At 41.3% G+C, this 14,194-nt stretch overlaps 1 long non-coding RNA gene across 1 annotated transcript; it reads left to right on the top strand.

The window, feature by feature from the left end:
• The first annotated feature begins 9,348 nt into the window (after positions 1-9,348).
• LOC146859141 (uncharacterized) lies at positions 9,349-10,716 on the top strand. The gene is made up of 4 exons (XR_014979740.1): positions 9,349-9,524; positions 9,613-9,765; positions 9,855-9,993; positions 10,502-10,716. It is a non-coding gene; the product is annotated as an uncharacterized LOC146859141 (long non-coding RNA).
• The last annotated feature ends 3,478 nt before the right edge of the window (positions 10,717-14,194 follow it).

Raw genomic sequence — 14,194 nt, forward strand, 5'->3', positions numbered from 1 at the left:
AATGGTATTTAGTAGTGCTTATAGTATTTGACAACAATCCATTGATATGCTACGACCATATCTACATATCTTTCCAAGGCACAGTTTAAAGCACAAAATAAGTACTTTACAAGGATTGGATCCTTGCAAGGTTAGAAAGCATACAAATTTGGAGATACACTCAGTTCCTTGTTTATCAAAGATAGTGTAGCAAAGCACCTTTCATCATTTCAGGGTGTAAGCTGAACACCTCTCAACAATGCAAACTTTAATTAGGAGGTTATACTATGTGAAAAGTCCTGCTTTATGTTTAAGAGAAATTAATAGAGCACTTTTGTATGGTGATGTGGCAGAGGTAGAAAAGGTTTGCGATGATGTGGAATTTTGTTTCTTTTGTCCAGAACAGGAGTCTACAGAAAATGAAGAGTTGATTCAGGAGGAGTTGCAGAGCAGGATACAGGTATCATAGTTGATAGTTATGTACAACATGTTACAAAATGTAATGCAGTAACAGGGGTATTGTCTACAGCACATTGTTAGAAATGAAAGACTGTTTTTAACTGAAGGAAATCAATTTATGAAACATTACAGGGCTATTTTCTGTTACTACAGATAAAAACCAGAGATACTTTAATACCAGCAACCTTAAGTTGCATCTAAAAAGTCTTGTTTCCACTTCACCATTTTATCTTGTTTTGGTTGCCTAATGTTCCAAATGTAATCCTAATACATTTTTCTTTGTTTACATTTTTTCACAGTACTTGAACAGCTGCAATAAAAAAAGAGTAAAAATTAACAAATATGGTTTTTCAAATTCTGGAAAATTAGATCCACAGACTGCTTCCCAGCTGTAACGATGCTGTTATAGTTCATGCAGAAGGTAGCAAAACTCTTTAGTTCTGGTGACATTTCACTGCATCTTATCTGCACTTCAGCTGGAACTTTGTATTGAGGAGCAGGGGCTGGAGGTCTGAAGAGTGATGACCTCTCTCCTTTTTTTCTCTGAGTAATTTTGAGTTGCCTCCTCTGGTATACTTTCAAATGGCACAACATGCTTATTGTACAACATGAATATTTTTTTGCTGTTCTGAGATAATGTCCTCTCACAGTGACATTCTTTGATTTACCAGATGAAATAGTGAAAAAATCTCAAGCTATGTTTTGTTTTGTTGGTGGTTCTTCATGTCAAGACTGTTTATATGCAGCTGAGTCCTGTTGCTGTTTAATAACTTCAACCAGTTATAGGTCTTCGTTTGGTTCTTCTGATTCCATTTTATGTATGTAGAATTATTGACAAAAACAGTACAATTTTTTAATGGGTGTGGGTGACAATGGGCAGTTTGATGGGTGAATAAAATTATGTATTTGTTTGGTAGTCATGTATTTGTGAGTTCTGATGTTGAAAGTAATTTTTTGAAACTGTTGTTTTTGTCAACTGCGTTGTTAAAATAAAGTTAAACCATTATCTTACTAAACAGCTAGACTCAAACATTCTATAAAATATGTCTATATATCTATTTTATACTTTGTCATTTGTATTTGTGACTACTGACGTCATTGCAACCACTGGTGTTGCTGTGAAGAAGGAAAATACATTTTTGATGTAGTGATTTTGACAAATGAATACAAAAGGGAAAGTTCAATTAGTATCTTACTAAATAGCTACACTGAAAGTTTATGTAAAATATGCATATATGTGTGTTTTAAACTTTGTCAAAAATATGCGATATTCATGGTGTGTCCTTGGCAATAGCTGCATCATTGTGTCTGAGTTTCTGAGTAGGTCTGTCAGTGGGTACATCAGTGTCTAAGTGGGTTTGTCAGTGGGTGTCTCAGTCTCTGAGTGGGTCTGTGACTGGGTGTAAAGTGTCTGAGTGGGCATGTGAGTGGGTGCAAAGTGTTTGAATGGGCATGTGAGTAGGTGCATGACTCTCAGGACGGATCTGTGAGTGGGAGCATAAATCTCTGAGTGGGTCTGTCAGTGGATGCATCAGTGTCTCAGTGAGTTTATGACTGAGTGCATAGGTGGGTCTGTCGGTGGGTATGAGTCACTAAGTGGGTCTGTGACTGGGTGTATGAGTCTCTGAATTAGTCTATTACTAGGTGTATGACTGTGACTGGGTGTGTGAGAGTAAAATTGAGGGTGAGTGTGTAAATATATATAATTTTTTACAATGATATTAGTGACTTCATTTCGATACTTGTGAACTTGTCCCTACATTACACAGGGGCCTGCACTGGCAGTCTCAGCGTATGTGACAATATTGCTTGTGCTAAAAAAATCGACTTTCAACACATAACTTGTATCACTTACCTCCCCATTTGTCAAACATAAGGTCAGAGTACCACTGCACTGACCCCATATCAGTTTATCATACTTTTCAGCCCCTGTGAACCATTCCCTGATCCATAAAACGGCAGCCGCAACGTTCTCTACATGTTGCGACCAGCCAATCACAGTATTCCTGTTGGCATGCGCATTTGTGATTGACTGTAAAATTATCGCAAAATATCCACGGCCACAGATATCACTAACTGTTTTCTCTTAAATTTCTCAACAACCACTGAATGGATTTACACCAAATAACAGAAAGCCCAATCTACATAACCAAATCTATCCTTCTTACAAATTTGGTGTAATTCCATCTAGCGGTTGAGGTGCAGATGTGGTTAAAGGTCCAATGGGAAACACTTTTTTGACACCCCCTTTTTCTCAGCCCCCGCTTTACAGATCACCCAGAAAACGTTCCATCCGCAAGAAGATTCACCTGCACACTTTTTGGGGAAAATTTTGCAACCATGCGGCCTCGATAATATGTTCATGCTGAAAATATTGACATGCTTTTAACCCCTTACACCACATGAATTGCTTATTAATAGACATAGGTAGCAGACTTTGATGTTCATTATATATATATATATATATATATATATATTTGCAGCGTTTTTCCTGAACGGAAATATTTCACACGCACCCACGGGTGTCTTCAAAATAAGGTTTTTGTTTTATTAATTCTAACAGCAATTTGCAGCCGAAAATTAACCCTACGCGTTTCGGTCTCTCTTAGACCTTTGCCACCCGTGACAAAGGTCTAAGAGAGACCGAAACGCATAGGGTTAATTTTCGGCTACAAATTGGTGTTAAAATTAATAAAACAAAAACCTTTTTTTGAAGACACCCGTGAGTGCGTGTGAAATATTTCCGTTCAGGAAAAACGCTGCAAATGTAATGACGGCTTGGCTCAGCCGTGTTCAATATCGCACCATCAAAGAGCGCCGCCAATGGAGAAGTTGAGCTGGCTGGAGATGGATATATATATATATATATATATATATATATATATATATATATATATATATATATATATATATATATTATCTACTGGCGGTCGCCAGTAGATAGTTATAGTTGGGACCGTGTTTCCATAGGAAATCTCAAAATTCTATTTTGAATAACTTTGACGCCGGTTGACGAATGCTCGCGAAATTTTCAAAACTAATGGGGAGCTCCGCTCAGCTCCTACCCTGAAAGTCTCGCAGGGTTTCGTCAAGCGGGGGCCGAGAAAAAAGGGGGGTCCCAAAACATGTTTTCCCCATGCATTTTCCCGTAGGACCTTTAGTCGAAGGTACAGCCCGAACGGCTGAACAGAATTACTTGAAATTTGGCAAAGAGGTAGTCCTCAGGACAAGGATGTGCCTTTTGCATATATGGAGTCAATCTGTTCAGTATTTCCTGAGAAAATTGCAGTTAAAGTACATAAATATCTATAGCCGCGCACCGTGCGTGCACCGTGCTCGCACGGTGCACGCACCCTAACGTGCGCAAGCGTGATTCTGATTGGTGGTTACATGTCAGTCAACGTTCGAATCGGTCGAAATCAGGAAGTGTCGGCCGCCATTTTGTTTGTTTTGAGTGCGAGAGTGAAAAAGGAAGGTGGCGAACGTGAAAAGGGGGCAGCGTAGAGAGTTCCTGACCCCCTAGCCTTTGTCAGGGGGTCCCTGAAGGACCCCGAAGGCAGAAAAAAACATTTAAATTTTTTATAAAAAAATCGCGGGGTGCGCGCACGGTGCGCGCACGGTGAAAAACCATAAAAAAATATAATAAGAAATACATAACTTAGCATTTAAAAAAACGTACAAATTCACTGAAAAAACCATAGGTTTCACACACGTTATAGTTAGGAATTAGAATTTAAAATACCTTGCAAATTCACTTAAAAAACCATAGGTTTCACACATGTTATAGTTAGGTGGACATTTCACTCATAAAAAACCAATGAAATTCCCCCGTTATAGTTAGTTCAGATAACTATAACTCGCGCGACCGCCACTCTATCAAAAGGATGATGTCATCAGTGATGCCATGAGTGATGCCACTGACCATGTCATGAGTGATGTAATATGTGACGTCATGAGCAGTGGATTGCGGGCGCGCGAGTTATAGTTATCTGAACTAATTATAACGGGGGAATTTCATTGGTTTTTTACGAGTGAAATGTCCACCTAACTATAACATGTGTGAAACCTATGGTTTTTTAAGTGAATATATATATATATAACCGCATCAGGGGAGTTTTCTGCAGAAAACTCCTTGCCGCATAGCGCAGCAGAGATTTTTCTCCACTCGCCAATGGTAAGTTGGCAAGCGCGAGCTGCCACTCGGGTAGAATTTCTACCGAGCGGCAGGGAGATCAGTTCGAACAGCAGTTCGCTCCACACTCCGCTGCTTGCAGAACTCCGCTGAGTTTTTATGTCAATTGGAACTCCGTGAACTCCACCCAGGCCTAATATGCAATGTTTTCACAAGTGTTTTTTACGAAGCAGATGTTTAAGTCTCACATAAATATGACGTGACTGTCAGTTTCAGAAACACTAAAAAATAGAATGAACCATCCCGTCCCATCAGTACTCTATTTATTGCACAAATTGCGTTAATCCACAGATAAAGAGAACTACTGTTTGCCAAACTTGTGTCTGAATGCTTCTGGAAATTGACACTAAACAGAGACCCATATACACAATGATGTAATTGTGAGGAACCTGTTTTAAACAGAACTTTCCCAGCCAATGAGCTTCTGCATAAAAACCTCCCTCTGCAGCCTCTCCTTCTGCCTGCACACAATCGAGACTGTCAGGGTCATCTGGACAGAAATGTTCCTCTTGGGACTTCATTACCAGTGGCCTCTGAAACTTGATGGGGCGGGTAACATCAGTTATTGCCTGCATCATAAGCATCAGATTAACAAGAACTCTGTGGAAATCAGGGAGACACCCGCTGCTGAAAACAGATAAAACCGTAGTGTGAGAGACTGCGGGGAAAAGCGGAATTACTGGAGTAATAGGACCTGGAATTATAGATTCGCTCTCTAAATCCTTATTTCTCAGTGGACCCTCGTGGACCAATTCATAATTCATTTGATTTTTGATCTAGGGGTTTGCAAATACTTACCCATTTTCCACTCGTAAAGACGGTCTTGATAGCAATGTTATGCAGCACAGCACAGCAGCACAATGCAAAACATCTTTTCCACTTGCATGCGAGCAACAGTGCACTTGATGGTATTATGTTTTCTGGTGTGTGTTGCATTGCACCAGCTCTCTCCAGGAGTCGGTGGTGTCAAAAATGGGGTAGGTAGCCTAAGGTTTCATTCTGCCCGTCACCTAGAAGCTAAAATGTTATAAACTAGGATCACTGAATTACTAATGCAAGGCATAACAGCTGTTGACCTGTAGGAAACACGTTAAAAAAATTGTTTTTTTAAGATAAATATTAATTAATACCCGCCAAACAGCCAGTTCCTTAAATAATACAAAGTCTGTCAGGGCAGCGGTCGGAAAGTAAACCGTAATCCCTAATGGAGCGGTGCCTGCTCAGACACCGCAGTAGGGATTATGATGACCTTTTCAGGCAGCCTTTCAGTGGCGGTCTGACCACCATAGAAAGGCTTTCGGAAGCGGACTTGGGGGGGCCCTAGTAGGGCCCACGTCCCTCAGCGGACTCTGCTGTGAGGCCTTGTGCCCCCCCAAACATCCATTCCCACGTGCCAGGCACCATGGTGCCTGGCACACGGTGCATGGATGTTTGCAAATATCCATATTTCCAATGCGGTTGTGCTGTGGCCTTTTTTCGAGCACTGCACAAGCCGGAATGGAAAAATTGATGTTTCTGACCACCTCATGGGCGGTCGCATCCAAATTCATCGATGGAACCGCCGCCTGCTAGTTGGTCTGTTTTCATTCCGACACGATGCCAGTCGGACACTCGTCTGACTGGCATCGTAATTAGGGTCATAGTTTGGAAACCTGCAAGGGCACCAAACCAACTGCTCACACCAGTGGGTTCTTCGGTGCTTTGTGGAAACAAACTTTGGGATCTGCCTGATCACGGCATTCAAACCATCCTGTGCAAGCGCCTGGATGCCCTCTCTGTGATTAATGAGCTATACAATTCAATATAATATAACATACCATAACTTTAAAATGACACAGAAAGCAACTGTGACACACCTGCAGCCATGGCCGCAATGCCTTGGAAAGATACTGTTACTACCAAACTTTACCAATGGAGCACAGGTGTTTTGATGGCTTATTTGATCTCTAAACCAGCTTCAATCAAGCCCTGCATGTATGGGATTGTGTCCCCATCAACCCTATAAGTCGTCAAAAGAACTCTTCTGAACATGCATGCAGAGGGATTCCACCCAAGTTTAGAAAATTCAAGCGACAGTCACTTAGTTAATGGCAGTGTAATACAACAGGGCACGTCTTTCAGCTGGCCCTACTGATCCTGAGCACACCAAGGATATTTGGAGCCTGATGCAAGAATATTAAGAACAGCTATTTCCAAATAGCAATTTTTTCCGAATCACTATTTGCTAATCGCTATTCTTAGTGTATGAAACTGTTAATTTTTTTAATTAGTGATTCCTAGTGGGTCGCAAATAGATCAACCTCATGAATCTTGATGAGGTAGGACAACGTTTGTGATACAATAGAAATTATAGCTATCACAAGGATGGTGACCTGCTGAAGTCAGCAGACCACCATGTCTATGATTGCTTTTAAATAATTCAATTTTATTTTTAATGCAGCCCATTTCCCAAAAGGAAAACAGAATGCATTTCAAAAAACATAAAATATAGGGCCACATGTGCAAAATGTAGTTGTTGCTATTCCCTAATAGTGGTTCTTACTGAGTCGCAATGATAAAACTACAAAACGTACACCTCTTGAATAGCGAGCGGGTCGCCAACGCTTGCCTCATGAATATTAACGAGGGAGGACGTAGTTGGCCAGCTTACCCTAAAGGAAAGCAGAATGTGTTTAAAAGAATGAAAAGAAATGCAAGTTTCATTTTCTAAAAGTAGCTCTTCAAAATTATTTGTTTTAACATTCACAAAGGAGCAGTGCTCCCTTGGGGGCCCCTACCCATTTGCAAATGTTTACCATCTCCTTTGAGGTGTTGATAAAACATGAGTGCTTTGCGACCGTAATTTAGTCGCAAACATTCAAACATACCATTGTGATGCTGTATTTGGAAGGGAAGCCCGAAACATGCTCATTCCAAAAACTAAATCGCTAAACCAAATTGCAATTCGGAAACAAGTTACTGAATCACAATTTGATATATATACATTAGAACTTGCATTTTTGTGGTAGCAAATGGGCCAATTTCGTGAATCAGCTCATTTCCGACCACAAAACATATTTGCATATAAGCCCCATAATGTTTACATGTAATTATTTAACAGTAGCCAGTGGTCTGTAGACTACTACCTGCTCTTAAAAATAGTTTTGTGAAGTATTTTCAAAGGCGAAGGAATCCCTCGAGAAACCATTCGGCTTGCTTTGAGGTGTTGATAAAATATTAATGTTTTGGGGCCACATTTCAGTCGCAAAACATTAATACATACTTCTAAGATTTAGTATTTGGAAGGGTGATATAAACATGACACTTCCAAACACAAAATCGGAAACCCAAATTGAGATTCTGTAAAAATGCCGTTTGGTGTTCGCATATTATAAAAAAGCATTTTTTTGGTCGTAAACGGCTCGATTCTGTGAATTGGGCTGTTTGCGACCTCACAAATGCTTTGTACATCTGATCCTTGGATGCTAGAGGCTCGGGCATGCAGGACAGAAAGTGAGAGTCTATGCACTCTGGAAAGGGGTAGGGCAATGGTCAAGGATCCAAGCTCAGTCATTGAAACTCCTACAGGTAATGCTACACTGTTCCCAGTCCCTAATATTTTCATGAAGTTAATGAAGGTGGCATGGTGGTGACTTGGATACCACTGGAATTATTTTATTCTAAAAAATCCACTGAGTAAAGATGTAAGGTTCCATGGTATACGGAAAATAGAACAAGGACGTAGAGGAGGTAACTGGGAACTAAAGATCAGACAGGAGGAGGCATGATGGATTAGTAGGTGTAGAACAGTGGAGCTGGGTTTAAACAGCGATTCTGAGCTCCACTATTTTTTGGAATAAAATAATTCCAGTGGTATCCTCTGCAGTATTGCTAATGTAGATGGGTTGTGATTGGATTATGAGATGGAATTTCTAGCAGGAATCGCAATAGATTGCAGCCGGTATTGGTGACTGAGGGCGTTTGCCAGGCATGATTCTTCAGTGTTAACCAATTTTGTAAAATTAGGGATCTGTCCAGGAATACACAATACTAATTGTTGTAAGGATCCTTTCTAGATACTGGTCTGTTGATGTATTGAATAGGTGTTCCCTTATCTTTGTCCTTCATGGATGTTGGGTGAGGCTAAATAGGTCGGATAGGGAACTATCAGAGCCCAAATGTGAATGAGGCGTAGTAACTAGGAACAATAATTAGCTTGACATTGTCAATAATGGTATTAGCGAACAGGAATAGGCGTCCTTATATATTTTTATTTTTATTTATTTTTATTTTTGTTCTTCACGGACGTTGGGTGAGGGTAATCGGACCAGAGATAGAGTTACTTGAGCCCTTGTGTAAATGAGGCTTTGAAACCAGAAATAATAATTGATCGGTAACGTTTCAAAAGATATGCAGATATTGCTAGAAATTTGATGTGGTTAAACGTGATTTGATTGGAGGTTTAAACTGGTGGACTAGAATGTCAACACCCAAATGGGACATGGTAACGGGACTTAGAAATTAGAGATAATGATTGGTCGGTAATGTTTGGAACGATACTTAGACATGGCTTGAAATTTGATGTAGTTGACGTGATTTGATTGGAAGTTCACACTGGTGGACCAGAATGGAAACACCCTGGTTACGTGGTTTGGAAAAACGGAGAAAATGATTGGTCGGCAATGTTTGAAAGACACTCAGACATTGCTTGGAATTTGATGTAGTTAAACGTGATTTGATTGGAGGTTCAAACGGGTGGACCAGAATGGAAACACCCGGAGAGATATGGTAATGAGGTTTGGAAATCGGAGAAAATGATTGGTGCTTGAATCCTTCAAAAGGAGAGTTAGCGGTATCAGGCTACAGAGCTAGGCTATCGGACCGGCTGCAAGTCACGAGGGTTTTCTGTTGCAAGGTACGTGTTTGTAATAGGGCGTTTTATTTTAATTTTGGAGGATTGATAGTAGTGATATTAATGTGGTGTCTTTTGGGTACATTTACAGTTAAATAGTCAGTGAACAGGAGGATAACAAACAAGTTGAATTTGCAATAATATTGATGGAAGCTTGGAGCTTTCAAACGGATAATGGCTATTATAAGCAACTGAGCGGGATCATTGGATCAGATGTGGGAGTTGTGAGGACATAAGATTATAGGTACGATAAGGAAATTGGACGTGTCAACTTACTAATGGAAGGATGGAAAGGATTGTTATCACTAATGTGTCTTTTGTTATATATTTTAGATTAATCAATCGTATACAGAAGGATTGATTGGGATAAAAAAAAAAATTGGTGACAATAAACAAAGCAACGGAAAACTAAGAGGTGAATTAAAGTAAAGGAAAGCATAGTTGTGCAAGGATTGTTCCATGTAATATGAAGGTGAGAAATAATTATTAGAGAAATGCAAGCTTTTGGATATTATTAGCAGGATGGGAGAGGTAGAGTGGTTTTATGACAAAAGGGTCAATTTTTGGAAAATATAAAATTGAATTGGAGCTTATATCTTTAAGTTTGATAATAAATTGTGAGTTCTTAAATGAATGTTGATTTTGTAAACAGTTATATTATAGGCAGGATGTTGTGGGTTATCCACTCTGTAATGGAACACGTGAAAGGAATAATATGGCCATGGGTGGGACCAAGGGCACAACTGGAAAATCAGGGGTCAAAGTAGCGATTAGCTCATCACTAGAATGGAAAATAATTGTTAACAGTGTTCGATCATAAATGCATATTTTTGATTTTTATTTTAATGATTGTATTGTTCAATAGGTATATTCTGTATACTAGGGATGCATTTCTTCCTTGTATAGGTACTTAGTAAGAATCATACATGGAACAATGGAGAGTGATACGATATTCTTTTTTCTTTTCTCCTTCATTACAGCCCTGATGATGTCCTAGACAGGACGAAACGCGTCGGCTGTATGGCTATGTACATTGAGCAATATTCACTCAACGGATTTATTATATTGTTTGAAATTTTGAATATTTTGTTAGTTGGAATTAATGTAACAGTTGTACATGTATAGGTTTAGATGAAAACCAATGTATTAGTTGATTGGAATACTATTTAATGATTGAATAATTGAAAAAATCAGGAAGGAACAATATTAAGAAATATAAAGAATGAGAAATAAAAACAAATAATATAAATTCATTTGTTGTACTACAACATTTATTTGTTTATATTATGTAATATTACTCCGCTCCTTTCCATTATAATTCAAATGGATAGAGTTCCCTTCCCTCAGAAGAGAGTTGCTTTAAAGCCCGCTGTGTTTCACTGCCTCGGCGGCAACCCACCTGCACTTTGAAGGGGGAATAGAGATCCCCTTGCAGGTGGGTGCAGTGAGTGACTGCACCCGCCTGCAAGGGAATGTCTGGGGGGGTCCATGGGAGCCCATTTCCCCCCTCCAGAGGGCTACCATCAGGAAAAGCACTGACAGTGTGCCATATTTTAGGTGGCGCCCTATAGTGCGCGTCCTCAGAGCGTCTTTGCCTCTGCGCCCGTGTCTGTAATACGGCACAGGGGCAGAGGCAAAGTGATTACCTCATTTGCATGGAGCACACCCCCATGCAAATGAGGGAATGCTCTCTGAAGATAGCGATGACGCTTTATGTGCGTCAAAACTATCGGTATTACAGAAGCGGCCGAACAAGCGTATGTGGCCCCTTCTGTAATACAAAAGTGCAATGCAGGTGCAAACACCCGTTGCGCACCCGGGGCACTGACTGACTGATATATTTATAAAGCACTCGATTGCTGAGGCGTCCTGGCGCTAAGGTGAGTTGGCACCGATGCGCAGGCTCGGCACTTGTATAATACAGCCCTTGGTATTCACAAACTATGTGCAGAATTTTATGACTCCACAATCTCTATACTTATTTATAGCATCGGGTGCAGAGAACACCACACACAAACTTATAGGGACTGTGGAGTGGTAAAACCTCACATGTAACTTTTGAATACTAAAAAGCCGCAAACTTACACGAAAGTGTAAGTTTGCCTTTGTGAATCAGGCTTATAGAGTGCAATCTCAACGATCAACATAATTCATTAAAAGTAGCAAAAGGCAGTGGCTGTGTACCGTTTTACAGACTGAGTGTGAGATTTAAAAACTACAGTATGTGATGATGACATTATTTCAGTCCATAGATTTGAGAGGTCTTGCAGGGGCTGATCACCCACGTGCCCAGGAGAGAGCAGGCAGAAGGTAGTAACATTCTGGAGAAAGAGAGAGTCTGGGCCCACAACCTATGCAAGGCTGCATGTAGCAGCAAGGTCACACAATGCATCAGGGTATGACTCTGAATCTAGATACCTGTATGCTGTGGATTGTGTAGGGTCACTTACACCTACTAATTGATGGACCTGTTTGTAGTGACAGGTGCATAGAAAGACTTGTAAGGCAAATATTAAGGACTAGCAGCAGAAAAAAGCCTGCTCCATAGACCTGTCAACATGCAAAGAAATGTGGGGTCTCGGAAACACACATGCACCATGGGCTGGAGGTGCCTAGAGGCAGAGGTGTGTGGCGTGCTGACCACACACCCATGCAACACTCACCCATGACCTTGGAGTTTCCTGCTCTAAGTAGTTTGTGGCATTCTCCTCACACTCGTGCAGATGAGATTGACCCTGAACCCTGCCAAAAACTGAGGCCATCTGGATGCAACATACACAAGCCAGAGGGGCATAATGGAAATAGCAAATTGTTTTACACAGAGCTTGCTACAACAGATCAACCAGGTGCTATTTTTGTCCCAACACAGTGGTAATCAAAGACACACAACAGACATGAACCTACAGCTAGAGATGACTGCACATATACACGAAGTGGAAAATTGTCACATGCATGCATACAGTGGCGGACGGTGACATTTGAAAGTGGTGGGGCGTAAAATGTTTGTCGTACTTCAGCATAGCGAGCGTAGCGAGCGTGCCCGAACATCCTAAGGGGGGTTCGGGGGGGTTCTACCCCCCCGTGAACATTTTGGAAAAAGAGTGGAAAAATGGTGCATTTTCAAGCAAATTTCCAGCTTTCTCGCCATCAAGCTCCCCCTGTCCACTTTTTACTTTACTTTCTTTGAGCCCTTCCTCTGATCTTTGTTTGCTTCTCTCTGCCCTTCTCCTTTCTTGCCTTATTTTCGTACTCCCTTCCTTTCCAGTTTCCTTCCGTTCCATCGTATTTCCATTTTCTTGTCTCCCCTCCTTCTCTATTTATTTTATTCCTTGCCCCTTTTCTTCCTCGCTCGTTCACACTTCCTCTCATCTCTGCATTTACATCTATAACAGCATTTCCCTCTCTTCGCATCTCTTGTCTCTTCCTCTCGCGTGCTCCTCATTCTACTCCCTCGTAATTGCTTTCTTCCTTCCTCTTCCTCTTCATCTTATTGACCTTGTCCTACCCCATCTCACCCCTCTCTGTCTTGTAGTCTCTCACCTTTGCACTTCATACGCTTGTTTCTCTCCCCTGTCTCTTCTTTTGCCCCCCCCCGCTTCACCATTCCTTTCTACATCCTTTTTTATCTCTACTCTGTTGTCCCCTTTTTCTCTGTTGTCACTATTGTTTTCACTTTGCCTCCCCCGTTCTCTTCTCTCCCTCTTGCGGTTCATTACACTCTTCCTCCCAAGTCTTTTTCTGCGCCCTTTCCCTCCATATGTCTCTGTTTGCTCTCCCCTTCTCTTGGGCGCATCCCCTCGCTTCGTACTTGACAGCGGGATTGGGAGCATTCCTCGTATTTTATTAGCTTTCTGTTATACTACTTAGTGTGTGTTGTGTGATGTTATGCTCTCTCGCTGTGCCGCCTGTACTCCTCCACGCTAGCAGCGCACTTCTTCCTAATAAGCCTTGTACCACACACACAGGCTCCTGTCCGACCACCACTGGAGGCGGGAAGGGGGTCTCATCCACCCCTCCATCTGCCCTAGGTCTGCCCCAAAGGGTGAGTCGCAGTCGTACACACCCGTTCTCTTGTCCCGGAGCCCGGGGGCAGGGTTTTATGTTAGTCAGATTTATTTCATTCTGTCAAAATGATGAAAGGGTATAGAAATGGAAAGGAAGCTCTGATATTTAGGATGGAAAGTAACTAATCATTTTAAAAAATTGCATTTTCAGCCCGAAAAAGATAGTGTCAGCTTTTTCTGTAGAGGTATTTTGGAGGATAGAAACACTTGTAGATAACTACTTTTGAGTGTATTTTTTCCATTTAAATTGGGACTAGTGTGTAAGATAACAGAATGAAGCAAAAATACCCCAAATGGGAGCCCTCGTGCCTATGAGTTGGTCGATACCTCCTACCGGAGGCACCTCTGAGCAGGGACTGGCCCTGCCTGGCCTGGGCTCACCGAGGGTGCTGTTATTTTGCCTGTTGCTAGGGTTTGGACTGCACTTTTAAGAGCACATTCCTGGATCCTAATTGAGAATAAGTTGAAGAGTGGAGGTGGTGGCCGGGGGGAGGAGGGGAATTGTCTTGGAACTGTACAGTCGAACCTGGGTGCAAGGAGGGATCTTCGTGCTGTGACGGGAGGGGCTGGGGCAGTCCGGTGTATGAAGAAAACATTTTTAGACCAGAG

Source organism: Triturus cristatus, chromosome 3_2, assembly GCF_964204655.1.
Source record: "Triturus cristatus chromosome 3_2, aTriCri1.1, whole genome shotgun sequence".
Taxonomy (NCBI): Eukaryota; Metazoa; Chordata; class Amphibia; order Caudata; family Salamandridae; genus Triturus; species Triturus cristatus.